Source organism: Carassius gibelio, chromosome B2 (genome assembly GCF_023724105.1).
Source record: "Carassius gibelio isolate Cgi1373 ecotype wild population from Czech Republic chromosome B2, carGib1.2-hapl.c, whole genome shotgun sequence".
Lineage (NCBI taxonomy): Eukaryota > Metazoa > Chordata > Actinopteri > Cypriniformes > Cyprinidae > Carassius > Carassius gibelio.
The window spans coordinates 20,386,324-20,401,289 of record NC_068397.1 but is presented as its reverse complement, the minus strand read 5'-3'; positions in this window follow the sequence as shown (position 1 = coordinate 20,401,289).

Below are 14,966 nucleotides of genomic sequence, written 5' to 3'. Positions count from 1 at the left end.
GTTGTCCTGAGGAACTGAATAGCCACAATGAATCGAAACATCAAATCTGGAAATCGACCAGCAAAAACATTTTATACAGAAAAAAAATATCTGTTGCCGTCACACATTCCACTGAACAATTAGCAAATGTTGTTGGTTTGTGTGTCTTTATGCATTTGAGTGGCTGTTTTGTAAAACTGCAGTAGTTGTGACATCTGAATAAGAGGGAAAACTCTCACCGCAGCTTAAAGAAATAACACCTGCCCATGAAACGACAGCCTTTGTCCATCTGCCCACGGTGGGCCATGTTTTCATTCATCAGGGGTGACTTCTACTGTAAAGAATGTGGGAAAACGCATTGGAGGGAAACCCGTGCTATGAGCTCACCTGTCTGCGTAATGCCTTTCACTTCTGACAGACCTGCACTCCGCCATTGTCATTGCTCTCTCCTGGCCCATTCATCCATTGTTGCAGAATAAATGGAATAATGGGAATAAATGGAAATGCTCGTCATGATCTTTGAATGGTAAGGAGAGAACCTCTGATAACAGCGCAATGGGACAACCACAGTTTGTGCACTAAGTAAATAAATGCCATATTTCAGTGGCTACGTCAGTGTCAGATATTGATCAGCTACGTGATTACAGCCCTCACACTTTCTCCAAATGTAACAGGTTGGGTTCGACAAGACATAGCTCTACACATAATATCCCTCGAAAAAAAGAGGAACAATGTTGCATATTGTGTAACCAAAACATAGCGTCAATACCTGCAGGCTTTCAACCCAAAATGAGCACGACAGAAGACTGTATGAAATAGACCTGCTATTGTGAGCGACGCTTCTTGAGTTTCCCACACAATGTGTACGGCACAGTCTCCGTAAGGCGACCCAACTGGGGCAGTTGAAGTAGGTTTTATCTGTTAGCACCCTGGAGGTTCGATGAGAGAGAGACAGAAAGAAAAAACACGTTTTTCAACAATTATTCGTCAGTTTAAAAAATCACCTGTTCTAAATCCTTTTACAATAAGTGACCCCTCTATAGGGTAATAATGGAACAGTATGTCCTTTGGCTAAACCTGAACTATATTGTACATAAAGAACCAAACACAAATGATGTGTGTGATATCATATTGCCATATTAACATTTAAATGCCCTTGTGCGCACAAGATGGGTATAAATATCTTCACACCATTTAATGGCACTCTCCTTAAACACCCAGCCACCAGCATGAGGCGGCCTTCATTAATTCCTCCTTTGTTTACAATGGAGAGTTCCTTGCAAATGATTTGTGGGATCAGACTGCGAATATCATCATTTGCGCCAATGAGCACTTAATAAGATTAAAAAGATATTAATCGGAATTACCAGGCTAATTAAGTAGAACTAATTAACCGTTATCAGGCTGATAAGAGCGCGGCCATTAACGTGTTTCACAGCCAAATATTTGAGGCAAATAGTTGCTATGGGATTTTAACACTTAGGTTTAGTCTAGTCCTAGGCTGGACTTACATTACAACTAACAAATCAGAGCTGAAAAGAAACCGCATGCTGTGAGCAGCATGTTCAGACTCACAGAACCTTAAAATACTCTCCACACATCAATCAAGCCAACTTATACAATTATACAATTTTTCTACAGTAAAAATGATTGATTTCAATGAACCAGATTACAAAATGCAAATCTTTTTTTTTTTTTTTTTAAGCGTTTCGTTTTGAATATGCACTTGTTTCGCTCCTTTTGTGTGGAAATGCATTTTTCTACTTCAGTGTGCTTTCTCATGACAAGCAGACATTCAGGAAAAGCCCTGTTCTGACGGTTGGCTTATTTCTAAGCAGTCCTGGGTGTTTTCAGGCTTAAACAGGTGGAACTAGTCCTGCATCGGCTGGTAGCATTCAGGTCTTTGAGCTGCTAATAACTCTGAGAGACTCCAAGGAGCCTAACGGTCGCTTCACACTCACCGAAGGCCCGTTCACACCTGACCGGACAAAACCGGGCTGCTCTGTCCCGTCATTTACTCACCCTCATGTTGATCCAAACCTGAATGACCTACTTTCTTCTGTGGAACACAAAAGAAGGCATTTTGAAGAATGTTTCGACTGTTTTTGTTCATAAAACGTAAGCCAGTGGTGTCCAAAACAACAATGCACTCTACTGACTTTCATTGTATGGACAAAGTATAAAATATTCTTTTGTGATCTACAGAAGAACATCAGTCATATAGGTTTGGAACAACATAAAGATCAGTAAATGAGTCCATTTTGGAAGAACTACAGTATCTTTTAAATTGTGCATTGCTCTAAGAATAAGAAAAGTATTATCTGCTATAATCATAATTAGCACCATTACCTCAAATAGTAATGGTAATGAAATATAATCCAGCAAGGAGTGATCTCTATTTTCTTTTTGCATTCATATGCAAGCAATTAGCGAAATATCTGCTTCTTAAGAAGCACCGAAACCAAAAGAACAACGGCCATTGTGCAAAGTCCCCAACACCATTATTTTGCACCTCAAATGGGAGTTTCTGCTTGGCACATAGTCATCTTCTCTTTTCCCTGTGCTGATGTGAAGTATAGCCAAGCAGGATAAGCAGGATAAGACTACAGCGAGCAGAGAGAGAACTCCCTGGGAACAAAGCAGGACTACTATCGACAGGGGCAAGGGGTGGTCTTCCCGACACACACATCTCAGCAATTCCTGACATGGACTAGTGCCAGGGCAGACAGAAGCCACACCAACAATAATCTACTTTCAATTTGTCTGCTGAGAGAAAAAGAAGAAGAGGGCCAAGCGTATGTTACTGTGGGCGGCAGGAAGCTTGGCGACGAGCCTTCTCACGTGGCAGACTCCTAAAATGAACCACCCTATATTGCCTAAAGAGATCTACTGTCAGCGTGGTGAAGGACAAAGACAGAGGCGAGAAATGAAAGAACAAGAATTTAATTAAAACAATTTTTTTGCATGTGTTTAGAACATGTGACACTTGTGTGGAACAGGGAAGAGGAATTTTCACAGAGCCTTTTGTTAGTAAAATAAAAATGTCAGTAATGTAAACAGTATAAACAATAGTTTTATTTTTAGCTTTTCTACTGCACCTTTTTCAGACTTTGTAATACACTTGTACTTTTGAGGAGACTTTACAATATCACACCATTATAAAAAATAAAATTAATTAAAAAATTTAATTTAATTAAATAATGAATGTGTTAAAAGTGGTGGTTTGAGACTACTGCAGAGTGAAACACAAATATCATGAGCAAATAAACATCCTGGAATTCATAAAACATTTGACATTATTGGCAAAATCTCCTCACAAATTATAAATATAATAAAGTGCACATGGTGTTTCTGACAAATGCATTACTAATGCTATGTTTGCAAACTATACAAGAAAGAAACGTGTCGGATTATGTAAGAAAAAATTCCACGTATTCCACACTCAGTGAATGTTTAAGTTATATTTGAATTAGAATGAATTAAATTCATTGTATTGTATTGTGTGTCTAATTGTATTTTAGTTGACAATTACAGAAAGAAAGAAAAAAAAACCTTAGGTTGGGGTTTATTGAACATGACAGTAAAGACTTTAACATTATTACAAAAGTATATTTCAAATAGACGTTCTGTTTTTCAGCTGTTTATTTGACCCAGGATATAAGCGTAATGAGTCCGTCAGAGATAGAGGGTCTGAACTGGCCTTTGTCTCAGCTGTTCTTTAACAGTCAGATAACAGCATTTCACAATCCTCAGGTCTTTCAGTAATAAGGAAGGGTCATTCAGCCCTTGGTGGGATGAGCAGTGGAGCTGATCTAATAGCCACAAGACCACAAGATCTGGAAACTATGGCTATCTCTCAAAAAAACTCTAGGGTGCTAATTGATAAAACTGACTTTAACTGCCCTGGTTGTGTCATCTCAACCAAGACATTGTCCTGGAAAGTGAGCACAGCTCAAGTGATGTCCATCTGTATCATCTATCTATGCCACAGGGTCAGCAGTGTAAGAACAGGAAACCAGATGAAGATCCTTCACCGTTCAGACTGGCGTTGTATATCATCAGCCCATTCTGAGAAAAGCGAGAGTGCACTTCACACGTCTAATAGAGCTGAGAGAGTCTGAGGTGTTATCTCCCCATCCCCTCTTGTGTTTCAGTTAGAGCCAGGACTCTATCGCAGCCCGCCTTGGTCACTCTGGTCTGTAGTTGAGTGATTACTGCTGATTAAACCTTAACGGAGCAATATGCTGCAAGAACCTGACCTGACCTAGAATCCATAAAACGTATTGGCAAAATCTCCCTACAAATAATAATAATGATAATAAAGTGCATACAGTATTGTTCAAAATAATAGCAGTACAATGTGACTAACTAGAATAATCAAGGTTTTTAGTATATTTTTTATTGCTACGTGGCAAACAAGTTACCAGTAGGTTCAGTAGATTGTCAGAAAACAAACAAGACCCAGCATTCATGATATGCACGCTCTTAAGGCTGTGCAATTGGGCAATTAGTTGAAAGGGGTGTGTTCAAAAAAATAGCAGTGTCTACCTTTGACTGTACAAACTCCAAACTATTTTGTACAAAAAAAAATTTTGTCTGGGATTTAGCAATCCTGTGAATCACTAAACTTATATTTAGTTGTATGACCACAGTTTTTTAAAACTGCTTGACATCTGGGTGGCATGGAGTCAACCAACTTGTGGCACCTCTCAGCTGTTATTCCACTCCATGATTCTTTAACAACATTCCACAATTCATTCACATTTCTTGGTTTTGCTTCAGAAACAGCATTTTTGATATCACCCCACAAGTTCTCAATTGGATTAAGGTCTGGAGATTGGGCTGGCCACTCCATAACATTAATTTTGTTGGTTTGGAACCAAGACTTTGCCCGTTTACTAGTGTGTTTTGGGTCATTGTCTTGTTGAAACAACCATTTCAAGGGCATGTCCTCTTCAGCATAGGGCAACATGACCTCTTCAAGTATTTTAACATATGCAAACTGATCCATGATCCCTGGTATGCGATAAATAGGCCCAACACCATAGTAGGAGAAACATGCCCATATCATGATGCTTGCACCTCCATGCTTCACTGTCTTCACTGTGTACTGTGGCTTGAATTCAGAGTTTGGGGGTCGTCTCACAAACTGCTTGTGGCCCTTGGACCCAAAAAGAACAATTTTACTCTCATCAGTCCACAAAATGTTCCTCCATTTCTCTTTAGGCCAGTTGATGTGTTCTTTGGCAAATTGTAACCTCTTCTGCACATGCCTTTTTTTTAACAGAGGGACTTTGCGGGGGATTCTTGAAAATAGATTAGCTTCACACAGACGTCTTCTAACTGTCACAGTACTTACAGGTAACTCCAGACTGTCTTTGATCATCCTGGAGGTGATCATTGGCTGAGCCTTTGCCATTCTGGTTATTCTTCTATCCATTTTGATGGTTGTCTTCCGTTTTCTTCCACGTCTCTCTGGTTTTGCTCTCCATTTTAAGGCATTGGAGATCATTTTAGCTGAACAGCCTATCATTTTTTGCACCTCTTTATAGGTTTTCCCCTCTCTAATCAACTTTTTAATCAAAGTACGCTGTTCTTCTGAACAATGTCTTGAACGACCCATTTTCCTCAGCTTTCAAATGCATGTTCAACAAGTGTTGGCTTCATCCTTAAATAGGGGCCACCTGATTCACACCTGTTTCTTCACAAAATTGATGACCTCAGTGATTGAATGCCACACTGCTATTTTTTTGAACACACCCCTTTCAACTAATTCAACTAATTGCCCAATTGCACAGCCTTAAGAGCGTGCATATCATGAATGCTGGGTCTCATTTGTTTTCTGAGAATCTACTGAACCTACTGGTAACTTGTTTGCCACGTAACAATAAAAAAATATACGAAAAACCTTGATTATTCTGGTTAGTCACATTGTACTGCTATTATTTTGAACAATACTGTATATGGTGTTTTGTGACACATACAATAATAAAACTGATGGACATTAAAGATGATGTGGAGAAAACTTCATGACTATGTAAAAAACCTCAATGCAAGATCAACTGCATATTCCACATTCAATTGACATTTAATACACATTTACATTATAATTATTATATTTTAGTGGTTCATTTTGGAAGACTGTTCTCCATTTCAAAATAAAATTATTGTCTTTTTTTAAATAAATTAATACTTTAAATCAGTAATAATGCATTAAATTAATCAGCATTATTATAATATACTTTTTATATACTTTTTTCTGTTCATAAAAAAAATCCTGAAAAAACATCTCAGTTTCCATAGGTGCACAACTGTTGTTAGTACTGATAATTATAAGAAATGTTTCTTGAGTAATGTAATAATTTATTAACCACTAATAATTGCTGTTTTTACTGTATTTAAACAAATGCAGCATTGGTCAACATTACAATCTTCCCTTAAAAACATCATCTCTTGGTTTTGAAAAAAAGGTAGTGCTCCTTGCATTAAGAACTTTATTTCTAATAATAGTAGGGGTGTAACAGTACACAAATATGATGGTTCGGTAAGTACCTCAGTTTTGATACATGGTACTCTTTTAATACATGGCAGATATTATCTTATGTAGAATTGACATGTTTTTTCTCTTTGATGCTTTGAGCATGAGAAAGGGTAGGCCACTCTCTCCTTTGCAAAGACAGTCACTGGAGTTTTGGAGCCATTCAGGTCCCTAGTGTCCAGCAAATGAGTTGTGACAGGCATGTGACACAACCGGGAGCTCAAGCAACCTCTTAAACAAACAGACCGGCAGCAACAGCGTTCCGGTTCCCATCACGGACCACACAACTTGACCAAACCCAGCTCGCTGCACATTGCCATTTTCCACAAGCCCCCGAAATGGCGCCTGTGATAAAGATCGAGCAGGACCACATGAAGAGAAAAACCAACAACTAATTACACTATTACTGCTGCAGGTTGTGATAAAGTTCAAGATCGCAAATGTTGACAGCCACTGGCAAAAAAACAAAACAAATGTTTTCATTTGTGCTCCCCTTTTTTTTTTTTTTTTTCTTCAAATGTGGCACATGCTGGCATCCTGCCCGACATAGCAAACATCCTGTCAGGATTATGATAGCTCTAAATAAACATGACATGTACACACTGTAATTGCCGTCATAGACATTGGTCACAGAAACACGGCTGGAATATGTAAGCAGACTCTAAATATTTGCGAATCTTGTTTGCACCCTTGGAATGTGTGGATAAGGAAGGAATATAATATGCATCATGATGTTCTGTGGCGTATTTTACTATTACATTTCAAATGTCGCTTCGATTTATCTGACAGCTACAGATCAATGGAGGGCCAACACATTTTCAAAATATTCCAACGTCATTAAAGTTGTCTGTTTACTGATTATTCATGTCTTTCTCAGAATTCTTGACTCATTCTGTATCAACAAGTGTGTGATCTTATCATCAGCTTTCAAGTGTTCAGACAAGTTTTATCAAAACACCATGTCATCAAGTCACGTTGCACACAGTTGTAATGCATTTTATTATTTTATAAAAGCAATGTTTAACATAGCACCTTATGTCAATATACAGGCACTGTAGAAACACATACTTTCTCAATCTAACAACATATGCTGCAGATTGTAGGTCATAACTTTAGATAGAATAATTACAGCAAATGTTTATCTTTAACAGATACTAATGAAATGATTAATGACTGAAATGTTATATTTTCACAGAATTCAAGCTGGCAAAAATTAAAGCCTTCTAATTTTTTTTTTTTTTCATATAATATAATAAATATTGAATACACAATTTGTATATTATTTTATGTTCTTTTATAAACAATTAAGCATTTAATTGATCCAAAATACAATTAAGACATTTATAATATTACTAAATATTTATATTTCAAAAGTGGGATCAGTTTCCACAAAAATATTAAGCAGCACAACTGTTTTCAACATTGATAATAACTACAAAATAGCAATACATTAGTATATTTAAAAATTCTGAAGGATCATGTGACACTGCAGACTGGAATAATAGCTGCTGAAAATTCTGCTTTGCCATCACAGGAATAAATGACATTTTAAAACATTAAAAAAATATATGCTGTTTTTTTATTGTAATAATATATTTCACAATATTACTACTGTTTGTGTATTTTTTATTAAATAAATGCAACCTTGGGTAGCATAAAAATTAAATATGTGATATAGCAATAATTATAGCCTTATAGAATAAAAATAATAATAAATAAAAATATATATCCAAAGAAACTTGATTTGTGGTACTTCAATACTACAGTACTTTTTTTTTTTTTTTTTTGCATACAATTTGCTGTAAACTAAAGTAAATACACAATTTAGCAGGTGAAGCAACAGACTTGTTAAACACTTCCTTGTTAATCTTTCCCAGCTTGGTTCACAAGTATCTGCATTGCGTGCAAAGGCAATCAGAGAAGCGCATTAGCATAACTGAAAAGCTGTCCCTCTACATATGTGATGACATACACTGTAACATTTGGACTGATATTACATCCGCAATCTAAAGTTACACTCTGTTCTCTGTTATATGGATATATCCCGCCTAAACCCTGCTGTAGGCAGTCAGTATCCAGTGGCGGGACGCAAAAGAGGTGCTGGAAGCCTCTTCTCCATCCCTAGAGAACCTGATGTGGTACAGACTGTTTGTCCTAATGTACTGCATCCCTCGCCAGTACCTCGAGGCAAACACTGCCATAGTTTTTCTATATGAAGGTCTCCCAGGTGCCTGAAACCATATAGTGCATCATACAAAAGGTAATTAAAAAAGAGCAAAAGCATGCACACAGAAACTGTAACGCAAGTCCTCTCCTTTCAGAAGCCTGTTTTGTAACTGCTGTTGAAGGGGTAAATGGATCTGTGGTGGCCTGGCAGAGAGATAGGATGAGGGGGTGGGCGATTAAGGATGCCTCCAGGGCATGAAGCAGGATAACCAGTTGAGGATAATTCATCTCACTGTGAGGAAATCCAAGGGTTATGGCACAGGGTGTCTACATAGCCTCCCTGTCAAAGGGGCACGATTACCTGCTTACACAGACACCTTGACATTTTGGCCCAGAATAAGTCTTTTGGCCAGTGGACAACACCAACACTTATAATGTGACCCATAATTCATCAGTCATAATTCGCCATTGGTTCCAGTGTTAAAGGAGTAAATCAGTGACTCTCTATGGTAAACTTTATGGTGAAGCTATACTGCATTAAGTAAGAGATAACCAACCAATTCACTTCTGTTTTCTGTAAAAAATGTTTTGTTTGTCTTTTTGCTCAATACTTCTTGTATTTCTCAATATATATTGTGTTTTTGATTACCATAATCTTAACCAGACCCTCCCCCCACTGTGTTTTTCAGATGAAAGCAATTTTAACTATCAAACTTATTTACAAATATATTTCTATGTCTATGAAACATTACGCAGTAACCCAAATAAGTAAACTGTATAATACATATAATTATATATTTTATATTAATATTATTTTGTTTTTTCTTAGTTTTTAAAGCAGTACATCAGACAAAACATCTGTATATATTTATATATAAATAATACATTTTGTCCTATTTACACACAATTAATAAAATAGGAGTAAACATATATGTATATATATATATATATATATATAACAAATTAAGAATATATAGAGAGAAAGTGAGTGAGTGAGTGAGTGAGTGAGTGAGAGTGTTTCAATTTCTTAATAAATAGATGGTGTTTAAGAGATTTGGAACTGGTCTACAGGGGTTTATCGTGCAAAAACACTGAATAACTAAAGCAAATAAACAACTAACTAACTAAGCAAACAAACAGACTAGCATGGCTAGGAAATCAAAGATCTGGGACTTCGGCCAAATGTACAGTCTAGAGACCATAATAATCTGTTACATGTGTTGTTAAAATAAACTGGATATAATTTGTATGAGTGGTATTTTAACAGTTAAATCTTGTAAATATTGGAACCGTTATACAATCCATTAGAGAGCTACACCTGCTGCTGAGGCCTAGGGGAAACACTGGTAAGCAGGCATAAGCTTTGACCACCTCTCAAAACAAGAGACCAAAATGAAAAGGTGGTAATTTGTCTCATTGCCAGAGGGCAGTATCACCTTCTCATGATCATGCCTCTTTTCCTCCAGTTCTACTCTCTCACCTGTGTCTTTCCCAGAGTGACACTTCTCTTAAAATACGGAAGGAATCAACCCCCCACCGCCATCTTTGTCATATTGTGTTCACTGTAACTGAAGCCTCTTCAAACTCCATCTCTGTCTTTCTTTCATTTTCCCCATTTTTTTTCCCTTGTGCCAGTGTCATCTCCTCTCAAGCTGTGATCTCCAGGGACCTCCGAGATCAAACAAACTGTTCCCGGAAGTGGTGAGATCTGCAAAAAGTTGGACTTTGAAGGCTTTGAGAACATTCCAGAAGTCCATGATCTGTCTTAGAGTCACTCTGATTCATGCAAGTCATCGCCGTCTTATCTGATTCAAAGGTCTAAAATAGAAATGCATGGCAAACATCAAACCCAGCTGAGTTGCAGATAAAGTGTGGCCTCATTACATCAGAAAATAAATTGTGTTGTTTTCTAATCAAACAAACGGAAATAAGTTTTGTAAAAAGCCCTAAACCTGACCTGTATGATTTATATATTTATATCTCTCAACAAATGTGGCTAAAATAAAAATGTACCATATAACCGGAGTACAATAGTATTTTAAGAGCTCTATAAAAGATATGCCAATTCAATGCATTTTCAAAATTACACTAATTTCTTTCTGTCATAGCTAACAGCATGAAAATAAGCCACTTCACTGACTAATTGTGTCGTTTTAAAATGGGAAAATTCTAGAGTGAGGCACGGGAAGACAACAGCAGTGTTTTCAAACACTCATTCCATGTAGATGAGTGCGGGACTCAAGTACGTCTCATTTAGCCTGAACTGCAGCGGAGGTTCGCAGATATTTTGTGTTTTCTATATAAAAGCCTCTTGTTCACATTTCAAAACCATTTTGTAATTTTCATTTCCCACAGACATGAGAGTTGCCTCATTCAGCTGTCCGTATTACAATAAATCCATCCCCAAAAAGGCATGATTGCTTATAATGGCCGGCACCTCCTCCACTGGGACCGCTCATTGAGACAATACAGAAACAGAAAGTAGTCGTCTCTACCACCAAAACAGGATGGTTTATAACGCAACAACATTTTCATGAAACTCAGATTGATTTAGGTATAAGAATAACTGCATGTGAAGAGCCACCGCCTGTTTTAGTGACGCTGATGGTGCAACAACTGCACAAACTAGATGGAATCATCTATTCGTGACATTTCCAAGGTATCAGGGGCATAAGCGAAGGTTGTGGAACTGTGTGTGTTGTATCGGGATATCTCTCTGAGCCAGCTTCAGTCAGGGCACTTGGAAACAGGAAGTCCCTGATAGTTTTTTCTGTGAAATCATGGAAAAGTTCAGGACACTTTTCCATTTGGAGCAAAACCTTAGTGCATCCACAGACCTAGTGCAGGTCACCTCTCCATCCTCACATGTACAAACAGATGGACTCTGATGACATAAACAGACATTATTACTATTTTTAACTAGGCTATTCATGTCACAAATAAAAATGCTGTCATTGGTTTTCATTAGAAAACAGATAGAATAGAAAAAGAATAGAGCAAGCTAGTGTTAGAGGCCTTTTATGGCTTTTGTTAATTGTGTGTTCTATGTATTTGTTTTCTTTTTATTTATTATACAAAGATAAGAAAAGCTAGTGTTTTTATTTTTAAGAAAACAAACAGTAAATGAATAGAGTGCAAGTCTAAAAGGTTTAGAGATTTAGATTGTTTAGAGAATTAGAAATACAATCAGAATAGAAAGTGCTTAGTTAGAGGGAGTTAGAGGGTCAGATAAAGATGGAAGAGATGTGTTGGCTAAGGACTCAGCTGCTCGGATTGAGTTGGGCAGGTCATTCCAAAATAGATTTATGTTTAGTACAGACACAGACTCAAATTTACATACCGGAATAAAAATTTCATATATTGATATGCTTCATACAGTTGGCTGCAACTGGGGAGCTGTAATTTGTCATTTATAGTCGAGTGGTATTTAAATGTTATCAAAATGCCCCATTATGCCATTTTTAAGGTTGCTAATATTCTTTTGGGAGTCTCCCCTTCAATAGGATTACATGCATGCAAGGTCAAAAAAAGTTTTTGTTTTCTCAAAATATGCATTTAATATCGCCTCATTTTCCAGTGATTCTCTAATTATTTGTTCAAAGCAGTTCCAAGATATAGTCTCTCTAAACCCCTCCTTTCATGAGCCTGCTCTGCTCTGATTGGTCAGATTGCCCATCCTGTTGTGATTGGTCTACCGCGTACAGCGAATGTCAGAAACGGTACACCTATTGCCATAGTGCCATATTTTGAATGCTGGATAGAAAATATAAATATCTATCATTTATCATACTTGTGATTCAATGGAGCCAACTGGTCCAAATAAACATAGTGCCATCTTTGAAGAGCAAGCATTTAGAGAATCCAGCATTGAACTCCCCAATATTATTTTTTTAACTCCCAGAGTTTAGAGAAGCAGTCGTCAGTTAAATTACATGTTTGTGGGCGGGGTTTGCTTCTGGCTAATGTAGAACATAGGCGGGAATTATGCAAATCTATTACCTCATGATGTGTAGCCATCAAGGAAGTGGTATTCGAATTACTAATGGCTCGTTTAGGCTGTAGAAAGTCGATTCTATATTTTGGGAGACAATAACGTTATTTATTGTGCACTTTCGGCTTTTCAACTTTGCTGAACATTTACATTCACAGAAAGCAACATTACACACTTCATGGAAGGCCATATTGGAAATGGCATAATGGGGCACTTTAAACATCTTGTGCAAGTCATTCATAAACAAGTCAATCCTGCTCTCAAAATAATTTGAGGATTTAAACACAATGTAATGCAATTACACACAACTTAAATAATAAATGTATAGATGGCATGTTGTAACATAACTGGTTTCTGGGAAAATTGTTATGATCCAAAAAACAAAGACAACATGTCATAGTGGAAATTGTGGTGTTGCAGTAAACCTTAAGGACAAACAATGATGGTTTGATTTCCAGAACATAACATACCTTGCACCTACATGAAACTAATTTTGGAGGCTGATCAGTGTCCTTAACACCCTGCAGCAAAAATCCTGCGGGAAGTGAAGTTCTCAAGGAATGAAGCAAATAACAGGCTGGCTCTGTACATTTTTGGCGTGGCTCTCATATAACTTTAGAGCTGAATATAGTGTGCCCAGGCTTGCCCAGACCATAACCCCCCGTGGAGCTGAGAGGACCCAGCCCATGTCTAACCCTGTCTTAGAAGATTCTACAGAAGACAAACGCACCACCCGGTCCCGTGTCCAGAGAGGTGTTCAGAAAGAATGTGGACCACCGCCATTAACAAGCAATTCAATCATCCAGCTGTTTAATCCTATAAAGCATTCAAACCTACAATCAAGGACCTTATGGAGAAACTTGAATTTTCTTCATTAAAAATGAATAAAACTGCTTTGTCAACAACCAGATCCGAGATGGATCTTCAGTTTCTACTGAAACATGAGATGGAGCTCAAGAAACACCCCTATGGTTACATAAAATCCCCTATAATTACTAACAGTGAAGCTAATCGTGAGATAAAAAATAATAATGTAAATTCCAACCTACACACATTCATCCCATCTTTCCAGGGTGCTTTTCAAAATTACTTTTACTAAACCATTACATAACATTTCAATACACCCATTCCACATAAATAAATTAAGATGATTTGTTTAATTATGGAGACAATACATTTCCTTAAAAGACATAACTGGTCTAGACACATGGATGAAACAAAGCTATATCTTTAGTATGGACTATTCTAACATCTAGAGATGCATTTTCCATTTTCGTGTCATAAGACTGTACAATCCATCTACCATGTGAAGAAGCAACATTGACTTTTGTCAATTAAAATAGTTTTGTGCAGTTTTTGAAGTTATTTTCTTTTTTCAGAAATATTTTGGTAAACGTTCAATATCTCTCTTATAAATAAAGTTTTTATTTAAATGTAGTGTTTTACACAGGTTTCTGTGTGGGTAATGTTCAGTAACCTGACATAAAAACAGAGGAAGTCCATGATAAGCCCTTGCTAATATAGCGAAACAAATGTGTGCATGTGTGTGGGTGTTTGTGTGTGTGTGTGTCTAATAGATATAATTGTAGATAGTAGTATGTATGCAAGTATATACACAGATATCCATCTAGCTAGCTAGCTAGCTATAAAGGTCATAATTGGTCCTTCCTAAGAGACAGTGCATATAGATGTGGAACAGGTTAAATTAAAGGTTGGGTCTTGGTGTGGTTCAGACTCACCTGCCCCACAGGTCAGTGGATGAGGTCTGAGAGCGGAGCGGGACTCTCCTGCAGAGCGGCCGGAGGCCTCAAGGCGGGCCTGGGAAAGGGGCTGCATGCTGAGGCCCATGAGGAGCTCTCCGCCTTTCACGGCAGGACCTCTGTCAGTCAGTGCTGGCCCCCTGCAGCCCACAGACCTGCCAGGACACAGCACAGAGAACACACAGGTGAGTGTAAGGGAGAGGAAGGATCTCTGCGTGGGGGCTTAGATATAATACTGTCTAATTTTCTCAAAGGAAGACAACTTGACGGATGATAGACAGACAGGCTATAACTGAGAATATTTTAGAGAGATTATACTGTTTTATACTTTAAATTGTTATTTTCAGGGATGCATTTGGGGACAAAGTGACACTTACTGACAAAACATTTGGGAAAGAGTAATTGTAGTGCTAGTTTTCTTTGGTCAGATTCCTTGTTGCTAGTGTAGTAAACATCAAGTGTCACGTGTGACTGTTAAATTGGCATGTTAAATGAAATATCACACTTTAATGAAGTAATAATAATGCTGCTA